This window comes from Carassius auratus, unplaced genomic scaffold (genome assembly GCF_003368295.1).
Source record: "Carassius auratus strain Wakin unplaced genomic scaffold, ASM336829v1 scaf_tig00215416, whole genome shotgun sequence".
NCBI lineage: Eukaryota > Metazoa > Chordata > Actinopteri > Cypriniformes > Cyprinidae > Carassius > Carassius auratus.
In genome coordinates, this window is record NW_020528079.1 from 819,975 (window position 1) to 836,942 (window position 16,968).

General features: G+C 40.1%; 1 pseudogene; it reads left to right on the top strand.

Annotated features, from left to right (window-relative positions):
• The first annotated feature begins 924 nt into the window (after positions 1 to 924).
• On the top strand, positions 925 to 16,455 carry LOC113094764 (myosin-7-like; annotated as a pseudogene).
• The last annotated feature ends 513 nt before the right edge of the window (positions 16,456 to 16,968 follow it).

Sequence of the window (16,968 nt, forward strand, 5' to 3'; positions counted from 1 at the left end):
GGTTTACACACGACTAAACATAAATGGTGACATATGTCCACCTCTGACAGTATTTATAGGGTTTAGGTAATGTGTTCGCTCTTTCAGTGTTTGATCACTCTCAGTCATTTCTAAGTGAAACAGAACAGCACCGCCTCTTTAACCACAAACGCAAGCCAGACAGCACGACTATCTCTGCGCGGAATGCCGGCTATTGGGAACAGGAGTTGTATTCTCTTCTATTTTCGGACTACATAGTGTGCTCTGGACTCTGCTAGAGGACACTTATCTCAGCTTTACCCCTCAAGGTCGACAGCTTCTGAGGCGCCTATTTACTCAGGAGGATCTGATTGTAGGCTATCAGTAAACGATATGCAGATCTTGTGTGTACAGTTAATTACATTTAGTACATTGGTAGAGTACATTTAGCAAGTGATCATATAAATATAAATAAGCCCTATATAAAATAACAAAATTAGATATGCATATACAACTTATATTTCTTATACGTGTTTGGTTCGATAGTGTGGGCATCAGCACAAATAAACGCGTCTCTGCTCAAGGGTCAATTTTTAGCGATGATTTAACTTTTGTGGTTACAGAAATATTTTCTGAAAACGTCGTATGCACAAAATAACCCTCATCCCCCCACCAATCTTTTGTTTTTATGTCCTTATGAGAGTTCATGCCTTAGGGCCAGACCCCTCCACAGGCCACCACAATTCGCACCCTAAAATATATATATTTATTATTGTAATGACTTTTTGGTCAAATATAACATCACTTACGTCTTTAAAGAAATAGAAGGGCCACGTATTTTACCTCTGGACAGCAGTGTATAAATCACAAACAACAATGTCGTTTTAAAAATAACCCCTTACAGTACGGTTCCTCAAACCTGTTTGCCTTTTGTGAACGCGCAGGGCTGGACCGCATGGACGCGCAACCAATGAGCAGCTGACCCCACACGGACACATGGGGATATCTGACATATCTCTCCAATTCTGACCTTGAGGGAAACAATAAAAGAAGACCGCGCCACTTCTTTCGAGGCCAACCCGTTTAGACATTACTGAGGTTAGTATTCAAATGCATGTGTTTCCACAGCTCTGTTTGGACTGGGCGCCGTGCCTTGCATGTGACGAAAGGTGTTTCGAAGAATTTCATTTTTTTATCTTCTATTTTTTTTTACACACAAATTCCAAGATTGTGGATTAGAGATGTTTTCCAGCACATGCCTATGACAAGCACAACGAAGTGGAGAAAACTTTTTCTAACAAAGTCTCTACGACGTTACAGGTGTTTTGAGCGCAGGTCCGGGACCAGAAGGGTTAATCATGTCCCGCTTTATGGAATTGAGGGAATTCGGAGACGCGGCCACATTTCTGCGTAAAACCAACCTGGAACAACTCGCCGCGCAGTCCCATGCGTTTGATGGTACTGTCACACATCCTGTTTGTGTCCTGTGAGAAAACGAGATTATTTATTGGTGAACAAGCCTACCAGAATATTTAAAGAACTGATTTCAAATCATATCCGATTTTGAATGAATGGGTTACTTTTGAAACGAGCTTGCATTGTGCATATAAACACTTCTAGAATATTGATATTTCCTAGATATATTGACGCCACACATGCTTTTTATTACATGCAAAACAAAAGAAAATACATTTATATTATATAATGCAACAATTGGTGTAGCATGTGCATGGAAACCTACCATGTTATATAATGTTATATTATAATATAATATTAGTTACCTGGCAATACATTTCAGAAGTACCATAGGCCTACATACTTCTGTGTGCAGGGAAGAAACGTGTCTGGATTCCAGATGAGAAACAAGCCTACACTGAGGTGGAGATCAAAGATACAGATGGGGACAAAGTCATGGTGGAGACCAAAGATGGAATGGTCAGTGAAGCTTCAATTGGCCTTGTTCTTTTCCGTGATCACACACAAAAAAGAAATAATAATACATATTAAAAAACACTTGTCTTAATTACTGTTTTCCTAATTACTAGCATTATTACAAGATACATTTACTTAATAAGATATTGCCTAAGACTTGCTTTAAGAGAAAAATCTGTATTTATCTTTCTTACCTCACTGGCTTTTTTTTTCTTGTTTTAAAATAAAATAAAATAAAATAATATATATGTGTTCATGCTTAAAAAAAGTCAAGAAAAATAAATGTAGCCATTTTTACTATAGAAAAAATATAAACTATATTTGATCTTGCAATGGAACTAGAAAACATATCACAAGGTGGTAACTAAATACTGCAATCTAATACTGACAGATGTTAACAGTGAAAGAGGAAGACATTCAGCAGATGAATCCCCCGAAGTTTGACATGATTGAAGACATGGCCATGCTTACGCACCTCAACGAGGCCTCTGTTTTTTTCAACCTCAGCCGTCGCTACAGTTTCTGGATGATCTACGTGAGACATCTCATTATCATTTACTGCTGAACAGCTGTTTGTAACTATAAGAGGTTTAAGAATAACTTGAGAGTCAAGTTATCTGTTCTTGAATGTTCTTTGTTTTAGAGCTGTCTCAGTCTTCATGCTTGTTCTTTCGTCTGTCCGCAGACATATTCAGGGCTGTTTTGTGTGACAGTTAACCCGTATAAATGGCTTCCCGTCTATTCTCCTGAAGTGGTTGCAGCATATAAGGGAAAGCGTCGGACAGATGTTCCCCCTCACATCTATGCCATAGCAGACAATGCCTACAATGACATGCTCAAAAGTATGCTTTGAAACCTTCTTCACTTTTGATCTCAGTTTCTACATCTTATATTTTGCATGTATTTGATTCTTAATGGCATTTTACTGTAGGTCAAAACATAACTGATACATTTAATTGTCTTTAACATGTACTAATTAAGTGATCTCTCCTGTAGATCGTGAAAACCAGTCAATGCTTATCACGTAAGTGACCCTCCACTACCCTATTACATCTCTATTCTACAATTATCAGGTCAAAATTATCTGAAATCCTTTTTGCACATTATTTAATAATGAAGCGGTATAAAAAAATCTTCTTCTTCTTTTATCTTCACTTCTTGTATTTTAATATTGTTTCATGTATATTTCACATAAATTTTGTCCATGCCTAGCGGAGAATCCGGTGCTGGCAAAACTGTCAACACGAAACGTGTAATTCAGTATTTTGCCATTATAGCTGCTCTTGGCGATGCAGGGGGCAAAAAGGAGTAAGGGCAGAAACTTCACTTCTGTCTTTTTGTCTTCACCCGTCCTTATCCCTTCTTTTTGTTCCCCTACATCTTGTTTTGGGGGATTTTTAATAATGTCTGAATGCTTATTGCTTTTGGATTCACAGACATCCTTTTAACCGATAAGAAGTGACCCTCAGAGTTTTGATTCCCTAGTTATGTATTCCCGTTCCAGTATGTTTTTTTTTAAAACCCTTTTTATACCAATCTTTACATTGCCCTTTTCCCTTTTTGCAATGTCTCTCCTTATTGTCTCTTGTTTTTAACATTATATGCTCCATTTTCATTCTTTGTCTTTTTGAAGAAACCCTGACAGCGTCTTTTTCCCCTCAACCATGACGTATAATATTTCATTTCCATTAGTTTGTTCTGTCCTACTCATCGATGTAATTTTTGGTGTCGGATTAAAAACTCACACATTTCTCTCTTTTCAATGTAAATAGGGTACATTAGAGGATCAGATCATTGAGGCCAACCCGGCTATGGAAGCTTTTGGCAATGCAAAAACCCTGAGGAATGACAATTCGTCCCGTTTTGTGAGTGAAAATCATAAGAGGAGAATATCATCTTATTTTCTTTCAGTGTTGCTCTCCGTTTCACTTGCTTTCCTCTCTTTAACACAGGGCAAATTCATACGAATACATTTTGGTCCAACTGGGAAACTAGCATCTGCTGACATTGGCATCTGTAAGATGATCTGGAAAATATCACTGTGTCAACAGATTAAATATATTGTATTTCCTGCAAATCCTCGTCCTTTTCACATTCTCTTTCGTTAAGATCTCCTGGAAAAATCCAGAGTGATTTTTCAGCAAGCTGGAGAGAGAAGCTACCACATCTACTACCAGATCCTCTCACACAGGAAACCAGAACTACAAGGTATTCAGAGGAAACACTGAAGTATGAGTATACTATGTATAGATGAGTATACTATGTATAAATATCTATACGCCATGCAAAATGCCATCCATAGTTCACTGTGTGACTTCAAAACCAAACCTCTTCCATCTTCCATCACAGATATGCTGCTGGTATCATCGAATCCCTTTGACTACCACTTCTGCTCGCAGGGTGTTACGACTGTGGACCACATGGATGATGGAGATGAGCTGCTGGCGACTGACGTGAGTACTGTTGTATGATGGAGATCCCCGTAAAGAGATTCTTAGATACTAATTATTCCACATTAAATAATGTATGACCACTCACCTATAGGGAAACTTGCTTACCGTCCTCTATAGCATGCAATGGACACCCTTGGCTTCACCCCCGAGGAGAAGTATGGCTGTTACAAGATAGTCGGTGCTATCATGCACTTCGGCAACATGAGGTTCAAAGTGAAGCAGAGAGAGGAGCAAGCAGAGGCGGACGGCACTGAAAGTAAAAGGGATTCTGTCATAAGCTAGGTTTTCAGTTTGTGGCTTGGTTTGGCTTAGCGCTGTGGTTTTGTTCCCCAGGTGCGGACAAAGCCTCCTATCTCATGGGGATCAGTTCAGCTGACCTCATAAAGGGACTGCTTCACCCCAGAGTGAAAGTGGGCAATGAGTACATTGTTAGAGGACAGACAGTTGAACAGGTCAGTTTGGTCAGTAAATGATGGATTAACATCCCTGCCATATTATCTCACCTACCAATAAGAGTATTGGGGCTTTTGTGTCATGACAGGTGACCTATGCAGTTGGTGCTTTAGCCAAATCCACATATGACCGCATGTTTAAATGGCTGGTGAGCAGAATTAATAAAACCCTGTACACGGCCCTCCCTCGTCAGTTCTTTATAGGAGTGCTGGACATAGCAGGCTTTGAGATCTTTGAGGTAAGTCAGTTGATTACTGTCAATCAAATTGCTTTGCATCACTCCTTACCACTCTCTGTTCATCACATGTAGATCTTAAAAGATAAAAAATATGGATTTTCCCATTAACCGCAAGCCTCATTTCATTGTCACAATTACGTAAAATCTCAATAAATTTTTTTAAGCTTATGACAAGGTCTTCAGCACCACTTTTCAGTGATTCATGAAAAATTACACTTGTAAACTGGATCTTGCTAGTGAACCAAAAATATGCATTGCAAACAGTGTAGTGCAATTAAAGAAGTCAGTCATTTTAATGAATCATTTAAAAACACTCATGAACTCATCTAACCCAAATCATTCACTGAATGTGTTCTTTGAATCCTTGTTTACTGAATCAACAAGTTATTATTGCAACTGAGGTACATTGATAGGGGCCCTGTTGTTAATTTACCAAAATATTTTTGCAGTGTACCAACTTTACATGTACAATATAATTTACAGCAATAACTAAAAGGAAATGTATCTTACGTAAGTGAAATGGACATTGCAAAGCATACATACCTAAATGAACTGAAATAAAATTGAATCAAAGTCAGATCAAACTGCGAACTTGTTAATCAAATTTGAATCAGGAAATGTGTATTGATACCCATCCCTATACATCATTCAGTTCTCATTGTACCTTAAACTCGTTCTCTTCTTTTTTCCTGAACAGTTCAACAACTTTGAGCAAATGTGCATCAACTTCACCAATGAGAAACTGCAACAGTATTTCAACCATCACATGTTCATCCTAGAGCAAGAAGAGTACAAGACCGAAGGCATAGAGTGGACTTTCATAGACTTCGGATTAGACCTGCAGGCCTGCATTGACCTCATTGAGAAGGTTGATATAGAATTACATATAATTGTGTGAAAGCATGTGTATGTCTGTATACAATTACATTAAAACAGTTATACAGAGTACACTATACAACTCTAGCTGTCACATCCGTCTTGTGTTGTTTGCAGCCATTGGGTATACTGTCTATTCTGGAGGAGGAGTGCATGTTCCCTAAAGCCACAGAGAGCAGCTTCAAAGCTAAACTCTATGATAATCACTTTGGCAAGTCTCCCAACTTCCTGAAACCGAGGCCAGACAAAAAGCGCAAATATGAGACTCACTTTGAGCTGGTGCACTATGCCGGAGTGGTGAGTGGAAATAACTTCATATTTGCACACATATTTCAAGGCTATTTTTACCATAGCATACAATAGAGTCTTTATAAGCCACATAACTGAGGCCAGTGGACTTTGTTAAACAATTTACAGAATGCATTGCCGCCATAGAATGGCACCATTTAAGTAACGGAGATAGTCTGGAGCAAGCTGGGGTTAAGTGCCTAGCTCAGTGACACAATGGTGATAGCTCAAGCCTTGATCAAAATAGTTCACTTAAAATATAATATCAATTCACATATATGGGTGTTGCCAGGTCCCATACAACATCAATGGATGGCTGGACAAAAACAGAGATCCTCTGAATGAAACTGTGGTGGGAATCTTCCAGAGGTCGTCTAATAAGCTAATGGCATGCCTCTATGAGAACTTCATCAGCGTAGATTCAGGTGGATATTACATCGAGTTATGTTGAAGGGCTGATACCAATGGACCTGATTGTACTAAGGTTTTTTTTTCTTTCCATGTATACTTTTGGGAACAGAAGCAAAGCCAGGAAGCAAAGAGAAGAGAAGGAAAGGAGCATCTTTTCAAACAGTGTCCCAGCTGCATAAGGTGGGTCAAATTTTGTTATATCTAATTGGACCAGAAAACCCACATTTCACTTCTTTAAATATCTGCAAATGTTAAAACGATATAGATATTGGAAATGGTGTTGGAGAGTGAGCCATTTAAGACTTGCAGTGATGTTTAGGTAATCTGACCCATGAACATCACTTTAAGTCTGTGCTGGCTCAGCTTTCACCAGCTTCAGATTGAAAGACGCAGGTAAGATCTGACCCAGTAGTTAGAAGAACTTGTGTAGAGACCACAAACTGAACGTGTCATATGGACTGCATGTTGAATGATCTTTTCTTCTCTATCACTCTAGGATAATCTAAACAAGCTGATGGCTAATTTGAGAAGCACTCAACCTCATTTTGTGAGATGCATTATCCCCAATGAGACAAAGACTCCAGGTACCAAAAATAAAAAACTCTGTTTAAACCTACAGTAAACACACGATCAGTCTTCAGTTTTTATTCTTGTATCTGATAGGGATGATGGAGCCATTTCTTGTTCTGCACCAGCTTCGCTGCAATGGAGTCCTGGAAGGCATCCGCATTTGCAGGAAGGGATTCCCCAATCGCATTCTTTATGCAGAGTTCAAACAGCGGTCAGTGTTTGTTCATGAATCACATTCGTGATCTCGACTATATTAATTTCTATGATTTTCACTTTATTTGAATTTCTACTTGTTTTCCAAATTCAACTTGCAATTCTCCATCTGGTTTACTGGCTCAATTCAAATTTAGCAACTTAAAAGTCAATTCTGAATGGCACACAACTCTAAACCTTCATGATTTACCAGTTACCGTATCCTGAACCCTTTGGCCATCCCAGAGGACACATATGTGGACAGTAGAAAAGCTGTAGAAAAGTTGCTAGGGTCTCTGGATATCGACCACACCCAGTACAAGTTTGGCCACAGCAAGGTTGGTTCACAAATTTGTCCTCTTGTCACTCCCTTCATACCCACTATTTTCAGACCCTCAAATCCCATCGTAGTCTACACACTGATCCGCGAATCTGTGCTCTTCAGGTTTTCTTTAAGGCGGGACTTCTTGGCCAGCTGGAAGACATGAGGGACGAACGTCTGTCTGAGATCCTCACCTTGCTGCAGGCCTTCTGCAGGGGCAAACTCATGAAGATGGAGCGCAGGAGGATGATGAAGAGAAGTATGTGCTGTTTGGACGCCCAAACCATGACAATAGTCATACAGTGTCTAAATAACCCAATGCAAATAGTTTCTATTACTCACTGACTAAAGAAAGTGTCAGATTGCAGATCTCGCTTCCTTGAGCCCGTTGCACGCACTGCGATAAATTGTTGAGAGTGTGCACAGGGCTGTAAGCCTGCAAATCAATGGGAGGAATGTCCAAAGTGTATGCGGACTATGTTGTGGCGTGTGTCTGGCGTGTGTCTGTATGTTTTGAATGTGTGTGTGTGTGCGGTCGCTACAGAAAAAGCTGGTTAAACCCCCTCCACCCCAAATGGCATTTATAAAAGCAGGTGTAGAGGTGGGTCATATATCCCGCAAACAGTGCACATACCAGTTGTTGACAGTTCCTTACCAGAGCCCCCCCCCCACCCCTCGTCTTTATTATAAATAACCCTCTTTTGTCCAGAATGGATTTGGCCGGGAGCAGGCTGAAAATCGCTGAAATGCCATATCCCAGGTGACAGGGGATTAAGTCCTCTTGTTTCTTCAAATGGATTCAGCTTTAGATAATCAACAACCTCTGCCTGACCTTTGACTGTCCCTGATTGTGTCGCCGCTTCAGCAATGCGGAATTGATTTACTCTTTAGGCATGTTCAGTATCACAGTGGGATTACTGATATAGCACATGAAACAATGGCGTGTGGCAGCCTGGCCCTATTTGGTGCTAGACATACTGAGCTAATTTAGAACAACAAGGGCAGGGAGTGTGAGGTGCAGGCCACAAAATGGATGGGGTTTCTTTTATTCTTGCACAAAAGAGCCAAATTTGAGTAAGGCTTGATCTTGATACTCCTCAATTGGGCCTACACCAACATCTTTTGTTGAAACTTTGCAGTGTATCCATCTGATATGTAGTGTAAGACTTCCTAAACAACTCTGTTAGTACCAGGGTCAGTGACCTGATTCTCATTCTGTCCTGGATCTGTTAATTTAAAAATAGTTTTCAAATGCACTTGATTCACACAGTGAATTTGAAGAGATATTAAGTTGAAATCCACCCTCTGATTATCTTCACTCAGGGAAGCTCTGATGGTCATTCAGTGGAACATCCGTGCCTTTTACGCTGTCAAGAACTGGCCGTGGATGTGTCTGTTCTTCAAGATCAAACCCCTGCTGAGGAGCGCAGCTACAGAGAAGGAGCTGGCGACACTGAAGGAGGAGTTCCAGAAGCTAAAGGAGGCTCTCGAGAGGTCTGAGGTGAAGAGGAAAGAGTTTGAGGAGAGACAGATCTCTTTGGTGCAAGAGAAAAATGACCTCTCCCTGCAGCTTCAGGCGGTGAGTGTCAGAGTGGATTCATACCAATGAAACAAGTCACAAATCAGAATCGCATACTTACTAACATTATGATTTCTTGATGGCTTCATGATCATATCATGATGCATCATACATTGAGTCGAAGGCACGATGGGAAGAATTTGTTACGTTCTGACCCCAGGAGCAGGATAACCTTGCAGATGCTGAGGACCGCTGTAACCTGCTGATCAAGGCTAAGATCCAGATGGAGGGGAAAATTAAGGAGCTGATGGAGAGGCTTGAGGACGAAGAAGAGGTTAATGCCACTCTCCTGGCCAAGAAACGCAAACTTGAGGATGAGTGTATTGAGCTGAAGAAAGACCTGGATGACCTTGAGATTACTTTGGCCAAAGTGGAGAAGGAAAAACATGCCACTGAGAACAAGGTATGTTACGGAAGATGCATTCTTGTTCGGGAAAATGTGGTTTTGCACTAGATCCTCTAATGAACCGATTCTTTTTACTTGAATCTAAGGTGAAAAACTTGTTGGAGGAAATGGCTGCATTGGATGAAACCATCCTCAGGCTGACGAAAGAGAAGAAAGCCCTTCAGGATGCTCATCAGCAGGCTCTGGAAGACCTGCAGAATGAAGAAAACAAAGTGAACATGCTGTCCAAGACCAAGATCAAACTTGAGCAGCAGGTGGATGATGTGAGTATGAAGTGGACTCAGTTAAATCCTACGAGACAAACGTACTGTAAGACTCCATAATGATCCATAACTCCTAATCTCAGAAAAGATTTACTGCATAGCAGGTGAAAGTAGAAATAAAATGCTTATTAGCCTACATAACAGACAAGTAATACATTTCTTAAACCCAATTGTTCATTATTATTGCAACAGTTAGAGGGCTCTTTGGTGCAAGAGAAGAAAGTGCGTATGGATCTGGAGCGAGTGAAGCGGAAGCTTGAGGGAGATCTAAAGATTTCCATGGAGTCATCCATGGATTTGGAGAACAACAAACAGCAGCTGGAGGAAAGACTGAAAAAGTGAGATTTTACAGCCATTATGCAGTCTTAATGTTGCAAATGGAAGCAGTGTGCTAGGCTGTATTATCAAATGAGATCTAGTTAAATCTTCATATGGTCTTTTTTTGAAGGAAAGACCTCGAAATGGTTCACATAGGTGCAAAGATTGAAGAGGAGCAAGCATTGGTTATTCAGCTGCAGAAGAGAATAAAAGAATTACAGGTAATCATTTGGCTAATGGCAATAATAATTGGCATAATGAGTTTACTATAATAGTATACTGTACTATGAGAGTATTATGGTAAACTCTTTACAGACACGTATAGAAGAGCTTGAGGAGGAACTTGAGGCTGAAAGAGCAGCTCGGTCAAAATCTGACAAGCAGCGTGCTGAAGTGTCAAAGGAACTAGAAGAGTTGAGTGAACTTCTGGAGGAAGCAGGAGGTGCTACTGCTGCCCAGATCGAGATGAACAAGAAGCGGGAGGCTGATTTCTTAAAGCTGCGGAGAGATCTGGAAGAAGCCTCACTGCATCATGAAACTACTATGGCCATGTTGAGAAGAAAGCACGCGGACACTGTGGCTGAGTTGGGGGAGCAGCTGGACAACCTACAGAGGGTCAAGCAGAAGCTGGAGAAGGAAAAGGCAGAGATCAGAATGGAGTCTGAAGATCTGGCATCGAACCTTGAACATTTCTCCAGAGCCAAAGTAAGAAATCTCTCTGCTTAACATGGTTTCTGAGACTCATAATGCCACTGTCTGGAACTCATGGTTAAAACATATAGAGTAAACATGAATAACAAAGAGACTGTTGTTTGCAGGCCACAACAGAGAAAATGTGCCGGATGTATGAAGACCAGCTGAATGAGTCCAAAACCAAGGCAGAGGAGCTCCAGAGACAGCTAATGGATGTCACCTCTCAAAAAGCACGGGCCCAGACAGAGAGCGGTCAGTGTCCTGTGCTTTAAAACAGAATAAAGATCAGGAGCTGGAAATACAGTACACATTATGATTGGAAGTCTCCAATTAGAAATTCAGATTTATGCTTGTCCTAGAAACAAGTGGCATAATAGAGCTGAAATAATATGAGAAAAGGGTCACCTGGTAAAGGCTTTGTTCTCTCTTTTCGGTCTTACCAATTACAGCTGAGGTCAGTCGCAGGCTGGAAGAGAGAGAAGTTCTGGTTATGCAGCTGCAGCGGACAAAGAGTGCTCTCAGCCAGAGCATGGAAGAGCTGAAGAAACAGCTAGAAGAGGAATGCAAAGTGAGCCAGGTTTTAGATCGATTGCATGCATTTGTGCCATATCTCTTAGGATCAGTTGATTCAAATTTCCAAACACAATTCTTCACACATCAATGTTTGCTGAAGAAAGACACAAAACAATATTGTGGCAAACAAGAAAAGCATTAAAAAAAGGCTTTAGAAGTTTTAGAAGTAAAGTGCAGTTCAAATGTTTGGGATCCCGCCAATAAAGACTTTTACCAAGATTCTAACGATGTTTCTCGAAGACCAAATTAGAATATCAGAATGATTTCTGCAGGAAATGCATATGACTGGAATTACGGCTGCTGAGAATTCAGTTTTGCCATTACAGGAATAAATTACATTTTAATTATATTTAAATTGAAAACTGTTATTTGTTTTACAATATTACAGTTTTACGTTTTCTTTGATCAAATAAATGCACCTTTAACGAGCAAAAGAGACTTTCTTCAGGAATATTAAAAAACCTTATTGACCCAAAACGTTTGAACGACAGTGTTTCTATTCAGTATATTAATCTCAAGGGCATCATATTTCATATTATACTGGGTTTGTGTTTATGTGCCAGGCGAAGAACAGTTTAGCTCATGCAGTACAGTCATCCAGGCATGATTGTGAACTTTTGAGAGAGCAGTTTGAGGAGGAGCAGGAGGCCAAATCCGAGTTGCAGCGTGCTCTGTCTAAAGCCAACACTGAGATTGCACAGTGGAGGACAAAATATGAGACAGATGCCATTCAGAGGACAGATGAACTAGAGGACGCCAAGTAAGATCACTCTGTTGTCAGTCGGTGTAACAGTTTGTCTTGTTCACTGATAAAACTGATTTATCCTCCTTCAGGAAGAAGCTGGTTGCACGGCTCCAGAGTTCTGAGGAGGCAGTGGAAGCCTCCAATGCCAAATGTGGCTCATTGGAGAAGACCAAGCACCGTCTGCAGACTGAGATCGAGGACTTGATGGTTGATTTGGAACGCTCTAATGCTGTTGCTGTTGCAATGGACAAAAAGCAACGCAATTTTGATAAGGTCAGGATGAACGTATTTAAATATTTGATTTAACCAGTAGCAGCAGACAGGCATCGTTCATAATTATTTTCTACTAACACCTATTAATCATTATTATGTCCAGGTGCTCTCTGAATGGAGGCAGAAGTTTGAGGAGACCCAGGCCGAGCTGGAAAGCTCTCAGAAAGAGTCCCGTAGTCTGAGCACAGAGCTCTTCAAGCTCAAAAACTCCTATGAAGAAGCCCTTGACCAGCTGGAGACAATCAAAAGGGAGAACAAGAACTTGCAAGGTACAAAGACTGTACATAGACTTCAGGACAGAGCATATTTGTGAAATTACATAGATACGTAATAAACTAGGGAGATTATATGTTGGTCTAGAATGATCTTCAAAATGAATTCAACCAATATGTTTGTTTTGCAGAGGAAATTACTGACTTGACTGATCAGATTAGTCATGGCACCAAGACCATCCATGAGCTTGAACAGATGAAGAAGGTGCTGGACCATGAGAAGAGCGGCATCCAAGCAGCACTGGAGGAGGTGGAGGTGATGAATAGGAGCTGAAATACCAGACAATACTCACCTGGAGACTTTCTATACTTGGGTAAAAGCTAATGTGGACGCTAACTCTGTGTGACTCAGGGCACTCTGGAGCATGAAGAAAGCAAGACCATACGCATCCAGCTGGAGCTCAGCCAGACAAGAACTGAAATTGAAAAGAAACTCGCAGAGAAAGATGAAGAGATTGATAATCTCCGGTAAGAGAAATACAAGAAAACATACTAGCTATTGAAATACTAACATTGAAATAAACCACATTAAGCAATTTATCAATGCAGTCGAAACCATCAGCGGACTCTGGACACCATGCAGACCACACTGGATGCAGAGATCAGGGCACGTAATGAGGCAGTCAGGGTTAAGAAGAAGATGGAGGGAGATATGAATGAGATGGAGATCCATCTGAACCATGCAAACAGACAAGCTGCGGAGTCTCAGAAAATGGCACGCAACCTACAGCTTCAAATGAAGGTGAGATAGAAGGACTGCTTGCATTAATTCAAAAAGATTATCAATTATATGGAAGAACTGAATTATCTAAAACAACTGGAAATCATCTTTGGGGATGCATGATATAGTGATACTATATTAGTATATATAGTATTATAATATTTTATATCAATGCATGCCTATTGATTTGTATTGCAAATTTAGCATGTTAGTGCTCTTTTATCAAGTGCAGTTGGTTTGTCTTCTCAGGACCTGCAGTTAGAGTTAGATGAGTGTGTACATCAGTGTGAGGACCTGAAGGAGCAGGTGACGCTCACAGAAAGAAGAAACACCCTGCTAACAGCAGAGTCTGAGGAGCTGCGTGGAGTGATGGAGCAAACAGACCGTATACGTAAAGTCGCTGAGCACGAGCTTCTGGAGTCCACTGAGAGAGTGAACCTGCTGCACGCTCAGGTAAAACTCAATAATTAATGAAACAGCTAAGCAATAATGCAGGTAAGCAAAAACGTCATGATAAACCTCTCAATCCATTGATCTGTACAGAACACGCTAGTGTTGAACCACAAGAAGAAGTTAGAGAGTGATCTGTCCTCACTGTCCGGCGAGGTGGATGATGCTCTGCAGGAGTGTCGCAATTCTGAAGAGAAGGCCAAGAAGGCCATAACTGATGTGAGTGCATTACAGCCTGACCACTTTTTTCAGCAGTGTTGGTTGCAGAAGTTTTTTTTATTATTATTCATTTTTAAAGTAAAAAAAAAAAAACTTAAGTGTTTAACAAACAAAAAAAGTCTTGTAAGTTTAGAATTTAGAAAAGAAAAATTCTAGGCTACAAGCTCCAGTTCTCAAAAGTACCGGGAACCAATGTTTTGTATGTGTTTTATGGCCTTATTCAAGTGTTTTAACATTTTTTGTTTTTCACTAACCACGCATAAAAAATTTTTTTCTCCAAAAAAACATTCATGCACATACATGCATTTCACATATTATTATTATTATAGCCCAGTTTGTGCTGATTACAGTGAGAGTAGACTTTACCCATTTAGATATCTATAAGAAACTGAAAAAAGCACAAATATCAGGGCATGACAAAACTTCTCCAGGCCCCAAAAATACCCTTAGACTCCAGAGAGTTGACCAAAAGGAAACTACTCAAACAAACCATTTAGGACACCTAAGTAACCTCACAGCAACACCCTACCAATCTTATTAACACAATGAAGCACAACACTGAAACTTTTTGATGATATTACAGCTTTTAACTGAATTTGTCCCTCATTAGGCAGCCATGATGGCAGAGGAACTGAAGAAGGAGCAGGACACCAGCAGCCACCTGGAGAGGATGAAGAGGAACATGGAGCAGACGGTCAAAGACCTGCAGATACGTCTGGATGAGGCCGAGCAGACTGCTCTCAAGGGAGGAAAGAAGCAGATTCAGAAACTGGAGATTCGGGTAAGCAGATAAACATCTGTTCCAGCTTTGGACAAGACATGAATATAACATATTTCATGGATTAACCTGCATCTGTGGGAACATTTCAATCCTCAGGTACGAGAGCTAGAGGGAGAGCTGGAGTGTGAGCAGAAGAAGAGTGGAGAAATTCAAAAAGGACTACGAAAATATGAGAGGAGGATTAAAGAGCTCACTTACCAGGTATTTACTCGCAGGACACACGTTAAACAGCATGAAAAACTGTATGTGTCATCTTCAGTGTGTTTAAAAGACTGTTCTGTCTGTAGACAGAGGAAGACAGGAAAACTCTCCTGAGGATGCAGGACCTGATTGACAAACTACAGGCAAAAGTAAAGGGCTTTAAGAGACAAACCGAGGATGCAGTACGTATCTCCTGCACATTTTGCGATAGCAACCCAGTAAATTCATTCTTTCAGTATACTGTATAATTGAGCCAAATTGGTGTTTGAAAATAAAATACATCACACGACCTGTTAAACAACATGGTGTTGTCTATTTTAAGGCACACAGATTTCAGAGTTTTGTATCTTACTGTTGTACGGCAGGAGGAGCAGGCCAACTGCAATATGTCTCGGTTCAAGAAGATCCAGCATGAGCTGGATGAAGCTGAGGAGAGGGCAGATATAGCCGAATCTCAGGTCAACAAGCTGCGGGTGCGCACCCGAGAGACCCACGTCGTCAAGGTACAAACTGTAAACTGATCTCAGATATTTAGACCGATCACCCAAAAATGAGATTTCGGTCATCATTAACTCACCCTCTTTCTTCTGTGGGACACATGAGAAGATATTATTATATTATATGATAGTCATACTGGTTTAGAATGATGAGAATAAAAATGACACAATTTTCATTCTTGGGTGAACTAACCCTTTAAGTGTGAAAAAATTTTAATTAAAAATAAAAGTGAGTTATAACAAACATGCTTTTTTTGTTCACAGATCGTGGAGTGAAGACTGACTTGAGCCACATGACTTTTAAAAGTCATGTCTCGTGTGACAAGTACCTTTTCTTTCTTTTCGGTCTTTGTAAACTGCTGCAAGGCACAGGTTTTTGGACATGTTTAATGTTTACTGATGGTCAACGCAAACTGATTTTTTTTTGTTTTGATTGAAGCCTGCAAAGATAAAATGCTGATTTTCAGATGTCAAATAGTAGTCTTGAATTGTTTTTCTTTTTTAAGTGTTCATATGTCCTTCTTGGGAAGGTCTGAGGCTGAAGAGCTCATAACATGGTGTTTTGTAAAATCACAGTTACCGTACAGCACAAGGAAACAGCTGCGTGCCTGTACCTTTCTGTAACAGCTGATTTGAAACTGGACTGAGTTTAAGGACCCAGGTATTTGAAAAGCTATTTGGACATGATAAATAATCAGTGCCTAAATGAAAATGCTTGCATGATCATGTCAAATTGCACAGAAATTCATTTGGAATAAAATGCTAAGAATGTGTTACTCTTGTCTTTATGATCCAGCACAACCTGTATCACCAAATAATATACCAAACCTTTGCTTCTAATTTCAACAAGGTGGGTTAATCGATCACTTTAAGTCATGAGGGTGAAAGCTGAGAATGTCACAGTTGGTCTCCTAGAACTGATAATGCTGATTTAAAAAAATATGTAAAATGTAATATTATCTGGTAGCTGCAAAAGGTATGAGGAGCATTTCTTTCTTTTTCCACATCCTAGGAAGAAAAAAAACTTAAAACTAGCCTTGGGTGATCTGGTGGTCTTAGTTTGACCTGCAGGTAATCCAGCTTAACTCAACTAGTGTTTAGCTGGTTTCTGAATTAAAATTATTGAAGTGTAGTATGGTAGTAGTAATAGAATATGTTTGCGGTCGTAATGATGACAGTAGTGCACACAAAAGGTCCTCCGGAGAAGAAAAGATTCCAAAATAATTTTTGTTAATAACTTTACCTCAAATAAAACCAAAAAAACATGGTTACTGTAGTTAAACC